Source organism: Balaenoptera physalus, assembly GCF_965194825.1.
Source record: "Balaenoptera physalus genome assembly, chromosome: 6".
NCBI classification, from domain to species: domain Eukaryota; kingdom Metazoa; phylum Chordata; class Mammalia; order Artiodactyla; family Balaenopteridae; genus Balaenoptera; species Balaenoptera physalus.
In genome coordinates, this window is record NC_138885.1 from 45,157,502 (window position 1) to 45,180,997 (window position 23,496).

The window sequence follows — 23,496 nt, forward strand, 5'->3', positions numbered from 1 at the left end:
TTTTGATGTAGTCTCCTTCTTCTTCATCAGTTTTAGGCTTGTGGGCCCTTTGAGAAATCAACGAAATAAATAGATTGTCTCCCAAGGAAAACAAAACATATGTATGCATTCCAATGAAGTTTCATGTAGCATCTCATGAGGTTTTCTGATTCCCTGGCATCCATCTGGGAAGCTCCAGGGAAGTATTTGCCACTTGACTGCTCAGTCTATGATGACTGGGCTGGGATTAGGGACAGATGCTGGGTGCTGGGGAGACGGCTCCTATTCCGTGATTTGAATATCGACCTGCTAGTCCCTTCTATTTCCTCTGGTGGAGGAAAATTAGCTCTGCAGTTCCTGCAGTGACAGGCATTTAACTAGACTGGTAGAATGGAAGGTGTGCATTTGTGTAGGTAGTGGCTGAAATGCGTGTGCACGTGTGGAGTGGGGATGTTAGGAGCGGGGGTAGACAGGAGTAGTGCTGCCTTTTAGAAAGGTGGTTGCTCCTGAGGAGATGTATCAGTCAAGGTCCATCCAGAAAAATGGAAACTACTGTGAGCATTTAAAACAGAGGGAGTTCTGTTTTGTTTTTTTTAATTGGGGTATAGTTGTTTTACAATGTTGTGTTAGTTTCTACTGTACAGCAAAGTGGAGCTCCCTGTGCTATACAGCAGGTTCTCATTAGTTATCTATTTCATACATGTTAGTTTGCGTATATATGTCAATCCCAAGCTCCCAATTCATCCCACCTGCCCCCATCCCCCCTTGGTGTCCATATGTTTGTTCTCCACATCTGTGTCTCTATTTCTGCCTTGCAAACAGGTTCATCTGTACCATTTTTCTAGATTCCACAAATATGCATTAATATATGATATTTGTTTTTCTCTTTCTGACTTACTTCACTCTGTATGACAGCCTCTAGGTCCGTCCACATCTCTACAAATGACCCAATTTTGTTCCTTTTTTATGGCTGAGTAATATTCCATTGTATATATATGTACCACATCTTCTTTATCCATTCGCCTGTCGATGGGCATTTAGGTTGCTTCCATGTCCTGGCTATTGTAAATAGTGCTGCAATGAACATTGGGGTGTGTCTTTTTGAGTTATGGTTTTCTCTGGGTATATGCCCAGAAAACAGAGGGAGTTTAATTGAGGGAACTGGTTTCCCTGGAGATAGAAGAGGCTGAAAAAACAACCGAGGAACAGATTGTCAACTCAGAGTCCTGTCTAAAGCAGAAAAGTAGGGGGAAAATAGCCCAGAGCAGGAAGGAAAGAGGAGAGACACACTGGCTTCGTCCTTCCTCCAGTCAGTGTCTCCCATTGGCTGAACCCAGCCAGAAGCCAACTGATCTGGGAAACAGAGCAGAGTGGGTGGGGGAAGGGCAGGGAATCAATCTAAGACAAACGGGCCCAGGAGGGCAAGGTATACTTGCGACACCTGTGCTGTGGGGCAGTCTAACAATCCTCTTTTGCTTTATTTGGAAAATCTCTGCTGTTTTTTGTGCATGTCATCTGCTAGGCTTGGCAGTGCCCCTTGAAATCTGTTGACTCAGCTTCATGAATTAGGCTGCTATTAGTTGGAAGGGATATGACTGTCCTAAGGTTTGTCCAAGGCTGTGAAAATTTGGGACTAGGGTAGATAGTGTGGATGGAAGACATAGGAGGAGGGAGCAGCCCAGTGGCCAAACATGGCTTTGGCTGAACAAGCAATCAGGTAATTTACAGAAACAAGCTTGGCTTGTTGGTTAGGGAAGGTCAAGAACACGGTGCCTTGTGACAATGCATCCAAGGAGGGCAGAGTGGGAATTTTAATATGTCATTTTGAAATGTTTCTTCTTCTGCACACAATGAAGACAAGACTTATTTTTCATTTTACATCCTTACCTGTACATTTCCTTCCATATATAGCCCTTAAATAGACTGAGCCCCAATGACTTACAGAAAAACACTACAAAAATCATTAGACTTCAAGAAGATTATAGGGAGTGGACAGAAGTGATAAGAAGGGAAACAGAAGAGAAAGAGAAAACAGAAAAAAAAAAAAGCTGAGGGAGGAAGCAAAGCATAAGACAAAGTTGAAGAGATAGACAGTGAGAGAGTCGAGGCATTCCATAGAACAAAAATGAGAGCTAGTTTTCCCTCTGTTGCTAGCCATGTCTTATGAGTAAAAACTTACAGTGATCAGTGTTTCAGTAGAATCAAAACACATCTTTTTGTTGTAGTGACACCTCCCCGGCACAAGGATATTTGGGATCTTGCATTTAGACTTTCAGTCCTTTATTTTTTCCCACCAGGAAGTTATCATTCTTTTTACATGATTGCCCCAAACTCACTTTAAGTATAAAATTAAGCACTGCAAAGAAATCTGACATCAGTTACATATTACATGGGAATTTTTATTTATTTACTTCCTTTTTCTTCAATAAAATCTCTTTTCCCTCTAGTTGGGCAGTTCTATTTTCTGTTTGTTCTGTGGTAATAGGAGAGAAATCTTGAACTACGTTCTCTTGAGCAGAAAAAGTGACTTCCATCTTGGGGTGTGAGCTGAAATTGGCCTTTTCAGCCCAGCGTAGAAACACAGGCCTTAAGGTTTAACTCTGGGAGTTAAACATCCTTTCTGGGGAATCCTGGTGGGAGTAGCAGTTTAGGGCTATTTCCCACACACTACTGCGTAGATTACATATGTACCAGTAAAAAAGAAATTCCAAGAGCACAGTTTGACTGCTGTTTCCACACTACTTACTTGAGGGTCTTCTCCTCTCAATCCCGTCGGCTAATCTTGGTGAACATTTGCTGACACTTCCCTTGAAGAATGAGCTGATCGAAGTCTCCTTGGTCTGTTCTCCTGCAAGGAGATTTTTGGAGAGACAAGGTGAGGGACACTCAACCACAAATGTAACCTTTCTACAACCTGAGCCTGACTCTTACCTATTGATTTAATCTTTGTGGGAGGAGAGTGGGAGTAGGAAGACTCTGGTGGCCTGAAAATGACAAAGCGCTGAGAGCCACCGGGAGATCCCTCCTGTGGCAATGGCTCCGACTGTGTGTTTAGCAGCACATGTCGGATTAGCAGGTTCCAATGGTTTGTATGAGGCCTGGGCTTTCTGCAGAGGAGCCCCTGCTGAGAGAACAGCTGAAGTTCGCCTCCAGGATCCGACAGCGAGCTTGTTTAGGTTAAGGTTTCAAAGCACTGGCTTTTATTACATTTTAATGATCAGAGTCATATTTTATTCATGGAGCTCAAGCTGAGCACCTTGTAGTTAGTAAAGCACAAGGTTTCTATTTTACATTCAGGCCAGCCTATGGAAAAGTCTGAAATAGAAGGGAAATGTTGGGATTGAGTATCCTTATCAAAAAGAAACATAAAGGATTTGCCGAACACTGATGATAAAATACGTAGGGTAACATACTTACAAAGACTTCAACAGATTTTGTTGAATATTTCATAAGGTACATCTCATTTGCTAGAGACCTAACCTCTCATGAACTTGCAAATATTTTCAGACCTTCACAATATATCAAAACCTCTGGTAGAAATAGAACTCTCCCTGGAATTTCTCTCCAACTGTGAAAGTTTTAGAACAGGCTGTATTTTACCTTTTCCTTTTTGAAAGAGAGAGAGAGAGAGAGAGAGAAGGATTGTGTTGTGTTCCATTCCTACATATAATGTGGAGAAGATTGAGGGAGGTTCTAGTTCATTTTGTAGGAAAGAATGAAGAAGAATTTAATTTCCTCTTTACTCTGCTGCTAGATGCAAGTAATGATAGAGGGTGATTATCTTTTTATGTTTCTGAAGCATTCTCCCATGAAAGTCATTTTCAAAGAAACAGCAAGTAATCCTGGTAATTTAGAGTGTGTTTGAGGCACTTTCAAAGTGACCTCTGTATTTTGGGGGAGATTAGGACAAGACCCACGGAGGGTGAAACTCAGATGTATAATTGGCATCTGGTTGTGAAAGATTTACCTGTAAATCCACCTTGAACTCTCTGCCCAAAAGACAAAGCCCTAAGTGTGGCCAATGTTCATTTTTTTCTTTCTTTTTTACTTTTTGCAGCTGTTCTTAAAGATCAGAGGACACCTCTGGAAGGAGACCCACAGGTGAATGGTGATAACAGCTGCTCAACATCGATTCAGCACCATCAGTTTTCCATGATCTGCCTCAAATAAGGGTCTAAGTCCTGTGTATTTAGCATGTTCCCTATAACTACAGAGTGAATAAATGAATGAGGAGAAGAGAAGAGCTTATGAATAAAATACTTCCTAATAGCAGATAATCCAAAAGCCATTTTTCTTGGACATTGCAAAGAATTACCCTTTTTTTCTGTTATAGACTTACTTCCTTAATTACATTTCGCTTGGGTTAATACTGAAATTCATGTTTTTTAGTGCTTTCACACAAATTATGTGAATTTACAAGCTTAGAGGGAGCTGAATAGCAAGGAGACATCAAGAGTAAGCTAAAAATGTTCCAGTAATAATTCTTAAGTGGGTAATCCAGTTAATTTTTCTAAATGCCAGCATGTGTTACCTATGTATTTCACCAAATCCTGCTCCCTCCCAAACATTTGGACTTCAGTGGAAGGAGCTACCTCTCATGTGTGTCTTGCACATTGTCAATGCTTTGTCCGATAAAAGGAGGGGTTTAATTACAAATGTTTTCAAACTACTTTTTGTAGACTCCTTTATTCTTGAAACACTGCAATTCTGCAGATTCATCTATTTAGGTGACAATAGGTCCCATTCTTAAGTTTCAGTTTTCTTCTTTGTGATTTGGAAATAAACAGGTTGTTGTAAGGATTAAAGGAGATAATTCACATAAAGAGATCTGAATAGTTCTTGGCTCCCTATAAACACCTAACAGTATTGGGTATCTTCATTATTACTATTGTTATATGCTCTATAGAGTACATTAGCATGGATTTTGGCTCTCCTATAAAACCATTAGTGGTTGGGATATCTTCATTGACACTGAGCACACAGGATAGTCCTTCACAAACTTTTCGCCACTTAAAAACTTTCCATGTTTTTATAGCACACTAAATGAACTCCTTTCCTTAACTAATTTAAAAAATTAATCAAAGATGCTTAACTGCATGTTGGAGCTTCTGACTGACAAGACATAATCAGTGCTATAATAAATTGATATAATTCCAGCTGTTAAGCATATTAATACTTACTTTCCTTTAGCCTTTAAAAACTATGACTTATCTTAGCTCAAAGATCCTCATTATTACCTAGTGTATATATAACCATATTTAAAGACCGCAGTTTAGCTGCCAGTTTGTATTTCTCTAGGGCAGAATGTTGGACAGAAAAGGGTATAGCAATAAGTAATTCAACTATTTTATTTAAAGACACAGAACTTGAGGCCCAGAGGGGTCATGTGACTTCTAATGTTAGAGGCGGGGTTAGGACTAGGATCAGATCTTCTAATGCCAGTACAATTGTCCCTTGGTATCTGCAGGGGATTGGTTCCAGGAGTCCCCTCGAATGCCAGAAGTCCATTATATAAAATGGCATAGTACAATGAAAACAGTTGACTCTTCATATCCACGAGTTTCACATCCATGGATATGGAGGGCCAACTGTACTATACTTTTCCCCATGTACCACATGAATGTCCACACAAAAGGAAACTAAATCATCCTTCGATGTTTTAGTGCATTTTTATTCAGAAGGTTGAGAATTAAGGTTCTTTGCCCATAGAAAAGATAATAGCCAACAATGACTGAGTAGTTCCTATGTATAGTCACAATGCTAAGTGCTTTATATGTATAATCTCATTAAACATTAATAGTGATTTTGTAGGGTAGGTACTATCATTATCTCTATTTTACAGCTGGGAAAGTCAGGCTCAGAGAGGTTAAGAACTCAGGTTGTAAATTGTGAGCCGAGATTCCCAATGAGGCAGCCATGACTCTAGACCAGCCCAGGTTCTCCTCTTTGACCCCTCCATGGAACTGCCTCCACCACCTGATCCCTGCACGAAAGAGATGGAAGACAATGTTTGGCGTCTATGGCTGCTTACCTCAGGAACTTTGGACAATTATGTACATAAAGGCAGAGTCATGTATTCCAGGCTGGAAAACCCAAGAAACTTCGATTTATCCCCTGTTCATAGACTGCATTCTTAGCCCAAGCTACTTGTCTTGTGAGGGTAGTCATGGCTTAATGGAAGCCCAGTGAAAAGATGGCTCCATCAGTGAAAATCCTTCATTACCCCTGCACATTTAACTGACAAATTTAACCATTCAGGAAGCAAGAAGGGGGACTAGAGAGACCATAAAATTACACAAATAGCAGTCATAAAGCCTATGTCCATGCATCTCTTTATTTACGAGAATCCATCTAATACTTTACTCTTGCCAGACACTTTTCCTTCATGAATTGCTTTTGCATGTTCTTTGTCCATCTTTCACTTGAGTGATTCTTAAATTGGTTTGCAGGAACTCTTTACATACTAAGCCTATTAATCCTTGGGTTGTCATAAATGTACAGCTATTTTTCTATCTGTTGATTGCTTTATAATTTTATTCATTCTTTACACATGAAATTGTTATAGTTTTATGTAGTGAAATCAATCAATCCTTTTATTTATTATTTCTTCTTTGAGTATGCTAGAAGGTACACTCCCATCCTAAGAATATATTAATAGTCACACATATTTTTTTCTATTGTTTTTATAGTGTCTCTTTTGTACTTTTAAAACTTTAATCAAATTGGAATTGCTTTTGGTGTTTGGTATAAAATGGGAAGACTTCCCTATTTTTCCCAAAGTTTTAGTCTTTTAATCCACCCATTTGGTGACTAATCCACCCCTTCTCTATTTATTTGAAATATTCTAATTTCTGATTTATACAACAACTTCTCCAATTTCTATGGTGTTTCATCGATACATTTCTTCATCGGTGTTATACTAGTTTCAATTATTGTTGGGTATACACTTTATTTACTTATTTATGCAATACTGGACTAGGATTCTAGTTTCTCTGTCCTTAGCCAATTACAAGAAACAACCTCAAGGCTCTTAAAGGGAGCATGAGCACGTCAAGAAATGATTGTGATCAGCCTGACTAAAAGGTGGGAGGCAGAAAACACTACAAAGTAGTCTTGAAGATTCAATCAAAGTTATTTGGGATTACTTAATTTAAGTCAAAATTCTTTAAAGATCTTAAACACCTCTGAGACTTTCACTAAGTGATTTATATTCATGAAGAACTCAGGTTATAAAAAATATTCATGGGAGTTCCCTGGTGGCCTAGTAGTTAGGTCTCTGCGCTTTCAGTGCTGCGGCCCAGGTTCAGTCCCTGGTCAGGGAACTAAGATACCGCAAGCTGCGCAGCACGGCCAAAAAAAAAAAATTTTTTTTTTCACATATTCACAGACTTAGAAACACTCTCTTGGACTAAACTGGGTCCTAGTGAAGAATGGAGAAAACTCAGACCCTGCTCTGCCAACTGCATTTTATGTAATAGATTTCAGTCCTTACTTATGATCAGTGCAAAATATAGAAGACGTAAACTGGAATCAAAATTTAAATCAGCTCACAAAATAGTTGCATCCATTATTTGGCAAGTGTGTATTTTTCTCTTTGGAAAACTGCTTGTGGGAACATTCAAATTTTGTAAAGATAACACTACAGAATGCATAACTACCTAAATAAACCATGTTATTTTAACCTAGGGTACAAATGGGACAGCTGGAAGCCTGAAAGAAATAACTCAGCTTTGACATGCCCATAACAACTAACTCTACCTTTTCTAAAAATTCTTCCCTCCTCTCTCTCCATCAATGCAAGGTCTAAGGATAAGTAGCAACACCTGGTAGAGTTTGAGATGTTCTTACTCACAGTTGTGCACTTTTTCATTGCTCTGAGGAGAAATCTTGTAATAGCACTGAGAGAACAGAGGGCTAAAATGTTCATGTGGAAGAGGAAGAGGCCATGGACAGTTTTAGAGTTCTATTTTAAAATTGAAAAATAGTTTTCATTCCATAAAATATACAGATCTTACACGAACAGATTGATAAGTTTTGACAAATATGTAACCTGTGTAACCAACATCCAATCAAGATACAGAACATTTCTCTCACCCTAGAGAATTCCCTGTCATATCCAGTCAACATCTTCTCACTAGACAGGCAACCACTCTTCTGATTTTCTAATATTACAGATCAGTTTTGCCTATTTTAATAATTCACATAAATGCAATCATATTATCGTATGTACTTTTTGGGGAAGAGAGGCTAGCTTCTCTCAGCCAAATGTTTTCCACATGCATCCATGTGGTTGCATGTGTCAATAATTTGTTCCTGTTTATTGCTGAGTAGTAGTTCATTGTATGAATATACCACCATTGTTTTATCCATTCACATGTTGATACACATTTGGGTTGTTTCTAGCCCAAAGGCTATTATCAATAAAGCTGCTATGAATATTGTTGTACTTTTTTTTTGTGGACATGTGTTTTCATTTCTTTTGGGTAAATATCTGAGAGTAGACTTTCTGGGTCAAAGGGCAAATGTATGACTGCCATCGTGATTTCCCATAGTTGTTGTAACATGTTAATGTCTAAACAGGAGTGTGTGAGAATTCATGTTTTGCACATCCCTCCCAATATTTGGTATTGTCAAATTTAATTTAATTTTAGCCATTCTAACGGGTTTGAAGTAGTGTCTCATGGGAGTTATAAATGCACTTTCTTGATGACTAATGATGTTGAGCATATTTTCAGGTGCTTATTAGTTATTTTTATGTCTTCTTTTATGGAATGACTATCCAAGACTTTTGTCCTTTTAAAAGATTGGACTGTCATTTTATTGTTGATTTATGAGAAATCTTTATGTATTCTGGACACATGTCATTTATCAGATATATTGCAAATATTTTCCTCCTTCTGAGACTTGTTTTAAATTTTCTTAATGGCCATTTTAGGAACAGAACTTAAACATTTTGATGACATTTAAATTCTCAGTCCCTCCCATAGTTAATCCTTTTTGCATGTGTCAAGTCTAAGAACCCCTTGCCTACTTCAAGGTGATATTCCCTCATGTTTCTTTTAGTTTTGACTAGATGTATGATCCATCTCAGATTAATGTATACACATGGTATGAGTTAGGGATCCAGGTTTACATTTTTCCACATAAATATCTACTTACAGCAGCATTTATTGAAACTATTTCAATTTCCTGATTGAATTATTTTGGTGCCTGTGTAAAAATTGATTGTTAATGTGAGGGGCTGTTTCTGGATCTCTCTCTAGAACTCCAGACTCAGATATCCAAATGCCTTACTTGACGGTGTCACTTGGATATCTAATAGACATGTCAAGCTCATATCCGCAAACCGAATTCCTTCTTCCCCTTCAGACCTGTTCTACATGTGGCCTTCGCCATCTCACTTTGTCATAATTCCATTCTTCTAATTATTCAGGCCAAAGATCTTGGCATTATGGTGGATACTCTCTCTTGCACCTTATATTTCCAAAGTATGTAAGTCTACTTTCAAAAAAATCCAGAATCTGACGACTTCTGTAGCCACCATCATGACAATACTGATCTCTGCTCCCACCCTTGCCCCTAGAGCCTACTTTCAAACAGCTGGAGTTTCAAGAACTTTTGAAAACTTAAGTCAAATCACTTCTCTGCTCAAAACATTCCAAGGACTTTCCCTTTGCACAGGAGAAAAGCCAAGGACCTGAAAATGGTCTCCATATCCTCCAAACCCTTCCTGGCCTCATCTCCTACCAGTCCCTTCTACTCTAACTCATCAACAGCCTCCCAGTCCCCAGTGCTTGATGGCCCTTGGGTCCCACCTCAGGATCTTAACAGCTGCTGTTTCCTTTGCCTGGAATGCTTTTTCCCCATAATTCTTCATGGTTTCCTCCCTCATTTCCTTCATGTCTTTGATCAAATTGTACCTTACCAGTGAGGTTTCACCTGACTATTAATTTAAAATTGTATTCCTCCCCAGCACTTATCACCTTTTAATATCTTATATAAAATTTATTTTCTTTGTTTATTGCCTGAATATAGCTCCAACTGGAATGTAAACTCTATGAGAGCAGGAATTTTTGTCTGTGTCCTGCTGTTTATTCAGCATCCTGGAACATAGTAGACACCCAATGGATATTTGTTAAATGGACAAATTAATTCCTTCCCACCAGGGGTTGCAAGGTGTTTTGGGGTATGGAAATAAAGACTCAGACTGAAACAAATTTGCTATTAATCTTGAGACTCTTAGTCTGTCAGAATTCCTTTCGGGTCTAATTTCTAAAAACTAAAATAGTAACAGAAAATCCAGGGATTAAAGTGAAAGTACAACATCCTTCCCACGGAGCCCCCTGTGCTCTGTTCCTGGAACAGAACTTGTCTCAGTTTAAGGAAGTGTAAGACAGAAATGTACTGAACACATTTCAGAAATACTTTCAACTAAAACGATCAAAAATTTTAAGGTTTAATGCAGAATTATGCTTTAGTTACTTGCAAAATGCATCACATTTCCAAACAATGCTGCAAAACAAGGAGTTATTATTTGCATTGTATGCATATATGCATTGCATATATGGTTATATAGTTGCTGGATGCCAGGCCATATGCTTAGGACTTTGCATGTATTATTTAATTTAATTCTCACACTAATACTATAAGACTCTGGTACTAAAAGTACATACATTTTAGAGTTGAGGAACTTGAAACTTAAAGAGGTTAATTTGACTGCTGCCCATATATTTCCTCAGGATCATCACATTGAAAATAAGCTTTCTCTGAATTCTCAGTGCTCACTGCACAGTCAAGGGGCTCTTCAAACATCCTGTCCCATTAGAATGTGGCCAAATTCTAAGTCTATTGTTAAATCTATTGTTAAGTCTCTTGTTAGGGATTTTGTATTTGCTGCCAAATTTCTGACCCCAACTCCCCTCTACCAGAGAATATATTGTGTAATAATATGAATAGCAACTCCAGTATTACCTTGCTACCATCCAACTACTCCAAAAGGAAAATCCCCTGGGCACTCTGAAGGCCATAGGAAGATTAATTTTCACCCACAGATCTCCAGACTCGCATACAGTTGGAAAAGATGCATGAGTTTCAAGTAAGAGAGAGAGAAAAAAAAAAATCCAAAGACATCTTTCTAGTCCAGGTGTGCTATCTTTAGGATTTATAATAATGGCTTCTCCCCATACCCCCGACCACAAATGCACATAAGCAAAGAGATAAGTTGCACTTGATCTTAGAAACAGTTCCAGGAGTTACAAGAAAGATGCTGGGCATTGTGAGATTAAGCAAATGTGCCCTCTGTGAAAGGAGAAGTTAATCCCAGGTTTGGGTGCTCTTGAAAGCTGCTGAACCACCCCTGGGAATTTCAATGCTGTGATGCTCTAGTTGGCACCCTGATAATACCTTTTTCTGATGTTTGCAGTCTTGAGTTACTTTGCCCACCACTACAGGTAGGCCTGTCTTTGGAATCTGTAAATCTGCTTCCACGTGAGGAGAATAGAAACCTATCCACTTGGTTCATGACTTCCAATGATCTCCAATTTCTTCCCAAAGTCCCAGAAATGGGCTCATGCTTTGTTTTCCCAGACCCAGTTTCTCCCTGACCCTTATGCCAGAAACTGTAACATTGGTTTAACTCTTTCCATCAGTTTCTTCCTTTCTTCCCATTTCTTTCCACTCCTTGTCCCTCCTAGGTTAGTTGCCGAAATTCAGTTCCTGTGGCAGCACAGTTTCCATGACTTTTCCTGGGTCTTCCTCAGGTTATCTGGTGTCTGCTTGGTCCTTAGTTTCTGGCTGTTCACTGGGAGGTCATTCCATCACACACATTCAGTTATGAAACATGAGTAGGGTGTGGAGAGGGCGCGAGATCAAGGCATCCATGTAATCATGGCACAGAGATGGGACTTAGGCTCTGCAGCACAGGCTGCAGCTCACATGGAGCCCAAAGAAATAACTGGCCTGATAGGAGCGAAGGGTTTGTACTGCGGAATAGTGAGAAAGGACTCCAGTGGGGACAGGGCTTGATTTTAGAGAGCCTCAGCAGTTAGACTGAGCAATTTTATATTTGACAAAATAGGCAGAACCGTTGGAAATGCTCGTGCACAGGGGTAAAAGGATGAAAGCAAAGATTTTAAAAGATTAGTCTGGCTATTACGGTAGGTTGGATGAATCGGAGGCAGAGAGACTGCATTTAGGAAGGTTTCAGAGCAACAAAAGAATGAAAAGCCACAGACCACGCTTATAAGAATGGACAGTAAGAGGCAAAACCAAGGAATCCTTTGAAGGAAGAACAAACGAGATGGTGACAGACAGCATTTATATTCACAAAGCTAAACAGCTGGGAGAAGAGGGAGACATGTAGTTGAAAACCCAGATATTCTCAATTACATATTCAGTTCTTATGTTAGATGAGCCATACATCCACATTTTAAAAATGTTCTTTGTTTTCTGATACTTGATGGCTATTTTGTAGACTCAAACATGCCGTGTATGCTCAGGGTCAATAATATTCAAAAACAAGCTAATAAATTTTGACTAGATTCAAGAGCTAGTCAGTGTGATACTAAATTGTAAGGATAGTTTGGATAGAGCCCTAAATAAACTTTAGGAATTAAAGATTAAAAATGATTTTATAATGTCTTTCTATCATGAGTACTCTTGGAATGACCTGCTTGCCTCCACTCACCTGGGAATAATACACAGGGGACCATTAACAAAAAATGTGAATTTTATATATTTATTCTTCTGGCCTGGAGAGATAGTGGGTTGGTAGGTCTTGCTCTTCTGTTTCTTGGAAGAGTAGAATTTGTTTAGAGACAGAATGATGTACTGTATTGTAGACAAAAGAGCTATTTTGAAGCCGGGCTGACTTGGGCACTAATTTCATCTCTGCTATTTAGCAGCTGTGTAATTTGGGCAAAGACACTTCACCTGTGAGTTGGCTGATTTCTTATTTGCAAAACAGGGGTAACAGTACATAACTCATGAGGCTGTTTGCAACACTTCAATGAGGTAACATGGTATTAATGACAGCCGCGTGGAAGGTACTCAGGAAATGCTAGTTCCCTTCCTTAAAAAACTTTAAGAAAAGCTCATTCGCTTAGCCAAGCCCTAGACAGGTTATTTTGATGAAACCTTAGGGAACTAGTGCAGAATTTATTGGGGGTTGGTAAAAAAAGGTATGTGTAACCAACACTACCTCTTATCGAATTACTCCAGGGCATTGCCTCTAGTAGACAAGCAAGGCCAGAGACAGAGACGGTATGCACAGTCGTCCTTGACTCGTAAAGAAAAGTGAGAGACTAAGCAAGGAAGTCAATCCAAGCCATCAAGTATAATTCCATCCCAAGTTTGAGCAGATTTATTTCCATTTTTGAAGGAAAGTAATTGTATCAGTGAATAGATAGAAGGGTCAACAACACAAAGATGAAGAAAGGACCAAATCATGGTAATGGGGCAATAAATCCAGTGCTTCTGAGGAAGCCAAAAATGAAAATGTAAAAATCAACACAAGTAATGTGTCTGACTTTGTTTTTGGAGGCAGATGTTATTGTGGCTTAGATGGCAAATCCTCATTCACAAAGTGAATGATTGTGTCTTAGGCTGCATAGGAAATGCTGATTTAGTATTTGGGAGATTTTTATTAAGAAATTCAATCTAAGTTTGGTGGAAAACAAGGACGAGTGATTAATAATCAAACTGAAGGATGAAAAAGGGACAAAGCAAGTTTGAATAAAGGAAGAAAAATGAGGCAGAAACTTATTTAAGGAAGCCAGGCTAAATTATGTCCTTCAAGCCTGCATAAGTAGATCCAAACAAGAATAGCAATTAGTGAGGTAATGGCCTAGGATTTAGAAAACCAATAACTTTTCTTCTGTGTGTATTCTGGGTGTAGACATACTGACACAACAATATAAAATTATTAGTTGTTAAAACTGAAGGAGTTTTTCCTTAAAACGAGGACAAACATAAGCCAAATAGCTCAAATATATCATTTAATTTGTTCATGAATCCAGCTTGAAAGAAAGGAAAAAATACATAAAAGGAGCAGTGTAAGGAGATTTAAGAGGGAACAATTCTTTGAAGACATTTTAGACTAAGATGAGAATCTCTGACTTCATACAGACCAAGGGAGGGAGCCAATATCACCCTTTGAGAATGGCAAAATGAGGGCCAAGGAATGGAAGAGAACGATTTTTGAAGACAGTTTTATTGAAAACCGTCCAGTTATGTGCTCCTTGAGAGCTGACATCATGCCTCTTTAGTACGCATTAGTAATGTGTTTGGGGCACTCCTTTGGTGCTTTTTGAATTATCCTAATTCCAGAAATTGAAACCTGAGAGGGGATGGTATGGATTTAAAGGAATTCCACTTCTCTGTTATTTGACTATAATGCTTATTATGATGTCAGCTACAAAATAAAGCCAAGTCTTAGGAACTCAACTTTTTGATATTCCAGAGCCTTGCCCCATGCTATTGGTATATTTTTCTTTCTACTTTTTGTCCACTTGAGATTGAAAATTGATTCAGAGGACCATTACGTAGACAAATACCTGTGGATTTGTCCACCAATACATTGTCCTATCTGTGACAAGTTTTATTATTTAGAATTTAAATGTGCAATTCGTGGGGGAAAAGATCTAGAAGATACTAAGGAGTTAGTCACAAATGGACGTAGTGCATATTGTGTGAATGGCTGTCAATATCCCCCTCAGCAACGCCATGGGAAGGGCACTGAGCCACAGGCACACACACCAACCTCGGGACCTTCACACTCTCCTCTCAACCGCCACTGAGCCTCCTTCTGCTGTTGGGTGGGCCGACCCGCAGACAGGAAGTAGTGGGGAGCCAGGGGTAAGCCCCTCTCAGGTAATGGAGAATTGACTGGAGAAATCAGAGGCAATTTCTAGCTCCCAAAGTTTATGGATTATTAACCTAGTTTGAGAGCAAACCCTCCAAAGAACTTAGCTGAAATCATCTCATAAATCCTTTCAGATAAGTTAGGAAACCAGGCCTGAAGAGGTTTCACGATGAATGATCAAACACAGGCGGCTGCATGGCATGCCCCCAAGGAAAGCAAGAGAGCGCTGTGGAATGAGAACCAAACTCTGTCTGCACTTAAAGGGCAACAAGACAACCACCCCACAAACTCCTGCAGCTGTTGTTTTAATGGCTTATTTATGGTGTTACAGAGCCAGTCATGTTTACTCTGTCCCACAGTTAGTTATTATACACAGGGACTCAGTGAATGAATTCTTCCCAGTGAAGAAACAAACTTCCTTGCTATAACGGGGTAGTAGTTTTGCCTACTACCCCGTTACTGAAACCAATCATTATTTTCCGGGACTGCTGAAATTATTGAGGAATCCCCTGTCCCCGGGCAGATAGACCCGAAGTTTTCAGCTGACCTTCACTGCTTCTGCCATTAGGGCAGTAAATCTCCCTTGAGGGCAGACAGCACTTGGGTAATTTTAGAGAGGGCAAAGGAGCAGAATTATAGGTTGTCTGGGAAGGGTTGAAAGATTAGACCTCTAGAGGGAAAAACTAAAATGAATCGTCTCAAAGGGCAACTACTACTTAGGGTCAAAGTTTAAACGTCTGTAACCAGTGTTTTAGTTTGACTTGCTGCTGGGATAATTAATGCTCTCAGTTCTTGGAATAATTGAAAATAAAGCATTACATTTAGAACAGATGAATTCATTTCAGAAAACAAAAAGGATGTTCATTAAGAAAAAGAAACAAACCTATCAGTCACTGAGCACATGAACACATGAAGACAAATACTAATGACTTACTTTTCTGAAATGAGTAATATCCTTTATTTTAAACTATAAAAGGATATGATGGATTTCTTTAGAACAAGAATGGTGGAATAATATTAGGGTAGGTCCTCCACTTCTTTTCTTTAAATGCTTCTCTCTGCATGTAACTTAATTTGTATACATGTTAAAGCTTTGATTTCAAGAGCCACAGAAGATCTTGGAAGGAATCAGAGGCTTCTGATCCTACAGTCTAGGGAGCGGGTTGCAGACCCTGAGCCTGAGGCAACATATCTCGAATGTTTGTCATGCGCTGTCTCCTGCACACGTGGCTTAACCAACAAAGTAGTGCCTTTTTTTTTTTTTAATAGTCACTTGCATTCATCAATGCAGTGTGTTTTTTTTTGTTTTTTTTCTCGGCCGTGCGACATTTGGGATCTCAGAGATCTGACCAGGGATCGAACCTGTGCCCCTTGCATTGGAAGTGCAGAGTCTTAACCGCTGGTCCACCAGGGAAGCCCCAAGGTAGTGCCTTAAAGTCACCTTTCTCCTTAGCAGCAAGTAGGCTAGCACTGCATGTTTAATAATCTAGATAGATTTTAAATATTTCTAGTTTTTATAAAAGTAATACAATGCCTGCTAATTGGAGAGCAAGAATATAAAATATTTTGTTGTATCAGAAAAAAACCCTTAAATCCTAGTCTTATCTATTATAGTCTGATTGAGTTAATTAGTCCCGACATATACCAGGAAATAGATTTGACATTAATGTTTGGGAATGGGAAACTTTAAAAATTCAAGTCTTCCAGATATTCCTAATTCTCTAAGTATTTGTAGTCAACTTGAGAATGTATAAATAAAAAGTGTGAAGTAGAAATCCACAACAAAGGAAGGTATTTGTAAGTCACAAAGAGACTTGCAAACATTATTTTCAGGTGTTGGCTGAGAATCAGTTTAACTGAACAGTGAGCATCTTTGTGGGTGACAGACTAACCACAGACGCCTCTGATGACAAGGATGTGCCTGGGACAGTTGGCTCTCTCCATTCTCTGATTTGGGGCAAGTAATTCTTCAACTCTGCCTCAGTTTCCCCATTGTCCAACTTCTCAGAATAGTTATGCCTTTCAAATGTCCTATGGGAAAGTGCAGTGAAAAGGAAATCTCTCATTTTTATGGTTGCTATTGCTCCTTCTAAACCAGATTAGCCGAGGGAATGAGTGGCTTTGGTCGTGGTCAAGCTAGCTGCCTCTAGCTATGTCAACCTTGGCTTCTAATGAGATCCCTCTGGACCCCGAGAAGGAGCCTGGATGTCTGGTCTGTCACTATCACGACCTGGCAGATGGAATCAGAAGCAATTATGCAGATAAAGCTAAACTCCTCCTCCGCAAAAAACCCCCAACAAACAAAAACACCCTTCATTCCTGGCAGCTAATTTCATCAGATATCTTGAGAGGAAATATTACCAAAAAATTTTTTTCTCTATTATGGCTATGTCATCTCAGTTCTCTGCTTTACTTATTTTTACACTTTTCATGAAAATAAGCTCTTGCATCTCCATCTTCTATGGCTAGTAGCCAAAGTAGAGTTTTATGGAGGCCACAGAGCAGAGCTGTCTATTTCCTTGTATGAAGACCCATCTCTGGGGAAAGGCTTGGCCCACACAGTGACCCAAACCAGCTTTAATGAAATAGCCAGACGATGACAATGACCTCAGTCCATCCACAGGCTTAAATCATTGCTTGATTGTGTCCAGCTGGCAGTAGTAAAATTTTGTCGACTGGGGCTCCACGTGTGTTTCTTGATCCATCCTTAACCTTTCTTCATCTTGTTATTACAATAACCTTCCAAAGAGTGTTGTACCTTCCACAAATCTAACAGTTAGATCTCCAGCTCTGAGTGACTTGATCAGCTTGCAGGTTATGTTTGTTTGCAGCTTGCAGAGTTCAGCTCTCCATGCTCATTAGAGCTAACTGTACACAGACACCTTCTGTGTGTGGTGCCTGAAGCCCCACGCCAGGCCTGGCATGGTATTTACATCCTTTGATAACACGATTATTGAGCATTAAGAAGTATAAGTAAAATGACAGTCCATGACAATCAGTTCATCAACAACACTGAAGGAAGCGTGCTTTCTTAAAGGCATAGAACTGTGTGCCAAGCACCTGATGCTCAGAGATTTGCTGGAACGGATAAACCCTCTCTCTTCCCAGAGCGGCAGGTAATGTCATTTGGCTGAAAGTCGGTCTTTAATTATGGTGAGACTGCTTAGTGCACCCTGATGGTCTTACTGCTTGCTCTTTCCCATTAATTCTGAAGTTGTAACCCAAGTCCAGAGCTGTTTTGGTGTGACCCTGAGGTTACTTGAGTTTCCCATTTGTGTTTAAGTAAATAATTGTGATCAGTAATTTCCCTCTGGAACCCTTAGAGTATGGCAATTACATGAAATCTGCTTGGCTCTGTCATGCATGCCCAGAGTTAGAAATAAGTGCATAAGGCATTTGGAATGATAATTTCCAAGATATGCCTGAGCCCCTCAATAGCTCTGTGTTCCCTCTCTGGCTCATCAATATTCTTATTGTCAGTTTTAATTGCACAAACTCAAGGAGATAAGGCAAATGGAGGGTATATTCTTTTAAGCCACAGAGAAGAGATGGTTTCTATTCTCTACCACTAAGCTGAAACCATATATTTGCTCCAAGTATAAAAGCTAATGCTCGGGGCAATATTTTCTTGTTTGCCTTTTTTTTTTTTGGCTGAAAAAGTATATTGATATTTCTAAAGTAAACTCTGCTGTAACTGGCTAGGAGACAGGCTGGGTTGGGAAAATGAATTAAATAAAGTGTATGTCTGAGTACGCATTTAGAAGAGTATTCACAGTCTCAACAGCTCTTAAAGGAAGGCAGTACATAATTAATAATGATGTACTCTTTGGTTTTCTAAAAACCAAAACTTCTGGGTAGCAAATGCACAGTTCTCTGAGAAAATCAATGGACGTTAATTTTACAGAACCACAAGTCACATTTATAACAAGTGGAGAGAAATAAAAATCTTGACACATCAACTTCATAAAAATTAGGTAAGTATTTAATTAGGCAACCTATTTTGCTGCCTTGTAGAAATTCTAGAAGGTCTCGTGTTCTAGAATACAAATAGTATTACAGAGTTTTATGATGACTAAACCATAAACTGATGTTATGAACTCAAATAATTTAAGAAATGACAAAACATGATAAAGTGGATCAAATAGGCAATAAAATAGAAAGGCTCCAAATCTGCTAAAAATAAAACTGTCAAATTTCACCATGCAACTTCATAACTATTAGACACTGAGCAAGTCCCTTAATATCCCTGAGCTTCAGTTCCTTCATCTATAAAACAGAGATTCCGATATTTTACTCAGGTCAGAGGGTTACTGTGGAGACAAATGAAATATTTATGACAGTGTATTTAAAAACTATAATGCGCAGTACAAATAGTATTCTAACAATATTTAACATCACGTGGCAAAAGTTCTTTAAGGATTGTCACCTTTGCTATTACTGTAAAGAGCTCACTAGCGTGCTGGTCATGGTCACATTTTTAATTTTCTTCATAGATATTTATGCCTATAATTTGGATCAATGGTCTACAGTAGGATATTAGTGACTAATGATCTAAATAGCTTAGCTTCTCATAAATGTGGATAACAGAAGGAGTTAATTCAATAAGCTGTCCTACACATATATTCTTTCTGAAAATGAATCAAAATGGAAAACTATTAAAATAGCCAATGTGGTTAGAACTCAAAGAGCCACAATAGACAGATCAGTGCATAGAGAAGGTAGTAAAGAGGATAATGACGTCTTTCTTGCTCTGCCAACTTGCTGTGTGATAGCTTCTAAATCCCTTTCTGATTCCCAGTTGCCTGTGAAGCTTGATGAAGACAAGGATAACAGCTATGAAGTACTCTTTAGGAAAAATTTATTAGAGAGGGGGCGAAGGGGGAAAAGTCAGCCAGGATGGGTTCCTGTAAAGTTGAGCCTTGGCCTCACGACAACTGCCCTTGGCAGACGGGTTAGGGAGGCCTGAGAAGGGGCAGCTGTGAGCCCTTAGCGGGTGACATTGCCAGTGGCCTGGGTGACGAGCACCAGCCAGCAAAGGGCTCCGAGGTGAAGCACCAAACAGCATCTACCACAACTGCCAAACACTTTCTTACAAAAAGCTATTCTCTAACAGAAGTCAGGTAAATGTGTATTACAAACAAATTCTCTTGAAAGTTACTCTCTGCTCTTTGTCTCATCTTAGTCAAGCCACTTTGGACTTTGCCTTAGAACCTGGTAAGTGGGCTTATCTTCTCACACATATCCAGCCCATGGCCATTTCAGTAACAATACCATCCTGCCGTACAGGGTCTACCCTGCAAGGAAAATGTGAAGTTGATTAAAATGGCTTTGACAACGAAGATATTGCTTCTCCTTTTTCATGTTACCTTCCCACTATCCATTTTCCATAAGTATCCGATTTACTCTCTGACTGACTGTCTAGGGCCAGCAGGGTGAAAAGCTGTCATCAAAACTAGGTATTAGGTATTTAATTATGTAAATTTCAGACCAAAAATATGTAACTAATAGTGAAGCAAAACTCAGAGTGCCTTTATCAAAGAGCCCTTCTCTCCCTAAAAAATTTCCAGAAATATATATTTCTGAAGCTAAGTAACTTTCGTTTGGGACATGTCACACAGTTTGTCTTCATCTGAGAATGTTGTCATAAACATTTTGTAGTTTTCTGATTCCTGTTTATTGCCTGCCCTCCACTTGACTGTAAGTACTGCAGGTGTAGGTGTCTTTCCTGTTCACCAACACCCAGCCCAGTGCCTGGTTCATCACAGCGCTGAACAATTATTTGTTGAAAAAAAAAATTATGACCCTTAGTCTATTGCAGCTTTAAAAATTCCTGGAGTAGTGAAGCCTGTTTAAATGCGTTAATTCAGTGTCTCTTAAATGAATTTGTGCACAGACCTACTCTTCTCCCCCAACCCCCATCTGGAATATATTTTGGGAAATACTACCTTAAAGCAAGAAAAGACAATTTAATAGAGGTTGGTATTTGACCTTGGTCTAGGTGGTGATTGTGCTGGTCATTCACCTTCCGCCCTTCCCCAAATCCATTCTCCACCTTCTTCTAACCCTGACCTTACAGGCTCCATCATCTGGGCTTTAACAACCTCTGGTTTCTGGTTGGATTTGGCCAATGTGAGGCAATGCAAGAGATGAAAGGGCAGGAGGAGAGAGGAATTTCTTTCCTTCTCCCCCTGCTCCCACTGCAGTTCTGTCTGTGGCTGCATCCCTCCATGACAATTGCTTCTCCCCAGGAGAAACCCTTCCATTCTCTAAGCTCATCCAGGCTCCAGTAACATGTTCCCTTCCTCCTCCCATCTCAGTTCTCAGGGAGGTAATGACTTCCTCAGGTGCTATCCTTGGGATCCTCAACTTTGCCTGTAAGTTTCCTTAATTATACCCAAACTTCCCTAAAGAATCCTTCTGTTATAGTCTCTCCAGATCTCACCATGCCTTCTGTTTCCTGGGGGCCCCTGACTATACAGTGATGGCTTCTTCAGTCTGGAATGGACTGCCAAGGGGAAATCGAACACCTTCCTGGCAGAGTTAGAGCTTCACATTGTGGTTTTGTTATTTTGATTGAAGTTTTACGAATTCCCAGAATTTCCTCCATACCTGTACAGGTTAGCACAAAAATAAATCCCAGAACCAAAGTAAAGTACTCTTATGAGTTATTCATCTTTCTAGCTCACAGTTGGGAGGTGAACTATGTATTAGACGGTTTTAATCTATTCCTCACACAGATTCTGAGCTTCAAAGAAAATAGGAACTTATTCCTTGGGGCCATCACTCCTCATTTTTAATATAGTTCAGGACACTGTAGGCACTCATTGCACATTAATTCAACTCATGTATTCATTTAGATGATGGCCACAGCTGCTGAGAGTAGATGAAGTGGGGGCATTATCCATTAGCTTCAGACTAAAGGGTAACATTTGGCAGCACTGTGGACAAAGGGAAAGAGGGACACATTTGTGAAAAGAAGGTACCAAATCCCCAGGTGTAATGTTTAGCATCTTTTTATGTGACATAAAGACGGGACTAATATACTTGCTTTTTATTATGACAGGCGGCAATAATTAGGATCTGTCTAGTGGTGGTAGAATAGTAAGAGTGCTCTTTGGGTCTATGAGCATATGCTCTGTAGGTAGGGGTGATGATGTCACTGCAGAAACTGTTGGCTTTCTAACTAGCTTTAGTAGGTATATTTGCCTTAGAAATCAATGGACTCAGCAAATCAAATAATGTTGCACAATAAAGTCCCCTAAGATGTGTGGAGAGAGAACTTCCCATTCTGATGAATGGGCTATAGAAATCCATGCCTTGTGGAGGTCCCCACCGGCCGTCATGAGCAGTAGGAGGTTATGATTAGGGGAGCACTAGTCACAGACGTGTCCCTTCAAACAAGTCCCTAAGGCTGGTCAGGTAGCAACCTGCTATTTACCATCTCAGGAAGCCTCCAGCAGCGTTAATACAAACACAGTCAATTAGAGCTGGTCTTTTCCATCAGAGATTTTGTGAGGCGTAAACCCAATATAACCACTGTTTCTGTTTTGATCTCTTTTGCTCCTTAGCCCATTTCTTCTTGGCATAGTTTCCATCACCTTGGAGATTATTTTGCAGGATAAAATGGTTGCTTTCTAGTTTTGTGGGTCCTTGATATGGGTTATGTGTTTCCCTTCTGTGGAACTGGTTCGTAGGATTTCAGGCTAAACCTGTTTGGGCAGCTAAACTTGTGATGAAAATAACAATAACCCAGTTCTCCTATTCTTGCTTATAAGTATTTATTTTAATAATCATTTGTTTGTATGCTTATCTCCTTCTCAAAGTATTAGTTCCCCGAGAGCCTGTCTCTTTAGTCTTTATGTTGTCTTAGGAGCTGACTCTTCCCAGGACGACTAAGGTTGGAAACAACCCATCCCCCCAGGGAAAGCCCAACCCTGGCTTTTTATCTCCACCGGAAAAATGATATCAGAATCTACAGGTATATTCCCCGAAGTCTGAGTTACTCAGTCTTAACACCATGTGTAGGACTTCAACAGTTTAGCCTGAAATCCTACAAACCAGTTTCACAGAAGGGAAAATGGTTAAGCTTTAGCCTGGTCCAGAGGTGACCACCGAATACTCTTCCTGAGTGAGACTAGGATCTAGGCTTGTACCATTTTCATTTCATACTTTGAGGTTTCAGCCCCAAAGCTCTTCAGTGTTCTCTGCTTCTGACATGGGTAACTTTTTAACAGTTTAGCAATGTATAGCCAGAGAATCTCAAAGACCTTATTTCTAGTAATGGTGTCTATTATTAGCATGAATCAATTTGCTTCTTTTAAGATTCATTACTGTAAATAAAGTATAGCAATTTAATGTAGTTTCCCAACTTTATGCTGCGTGTTGACATTGTGTTTCTGCTTATTCTGCATTCTGGTGGTTTTCCCATAGTGAACCCACAGATTGCATCAAGGTGGATCCAATCTCCAACTCTTGCCAGTTGAAGGAAGCTTTGTTTTTCATTCCTAGTAACTCCATTAAGATTTCAAAGATTCTGGGGGGCTTCCCTGGTGGCGCAGTGGTTGAGAATCTGCCTGCTAATGCAGGGGACACGGGTTCGAGCCCTGGTCTGGGAAGATCCCACATGCCGCGGAGCAACTAGGCCCGTGAGCCACAAC

General features: G+C 39.6%; 1 long non-coding RNA gene across 1 annotated transcript in view; it reads right to left on the bottom strand.

Moving 5' to 3' along the window:
* The window catches only part of LOC309662430, a 65,953-nt gene that overhangs the window by 11,274 nt on the left and 31,183 nt on the right, over positions 1 to 23,496 (bottom strand). Inside the window, exon 4 of the long non-coding RNA XR_014264671.1 lies at positions 2,726 to 2,827. This is a non-coding gene — a long non-coding RNA (uncharacterized lncRNA). The remainder of the gene's footprint in view (positions 1 to 2,725; positions 2,828 to 23,496) is intronic.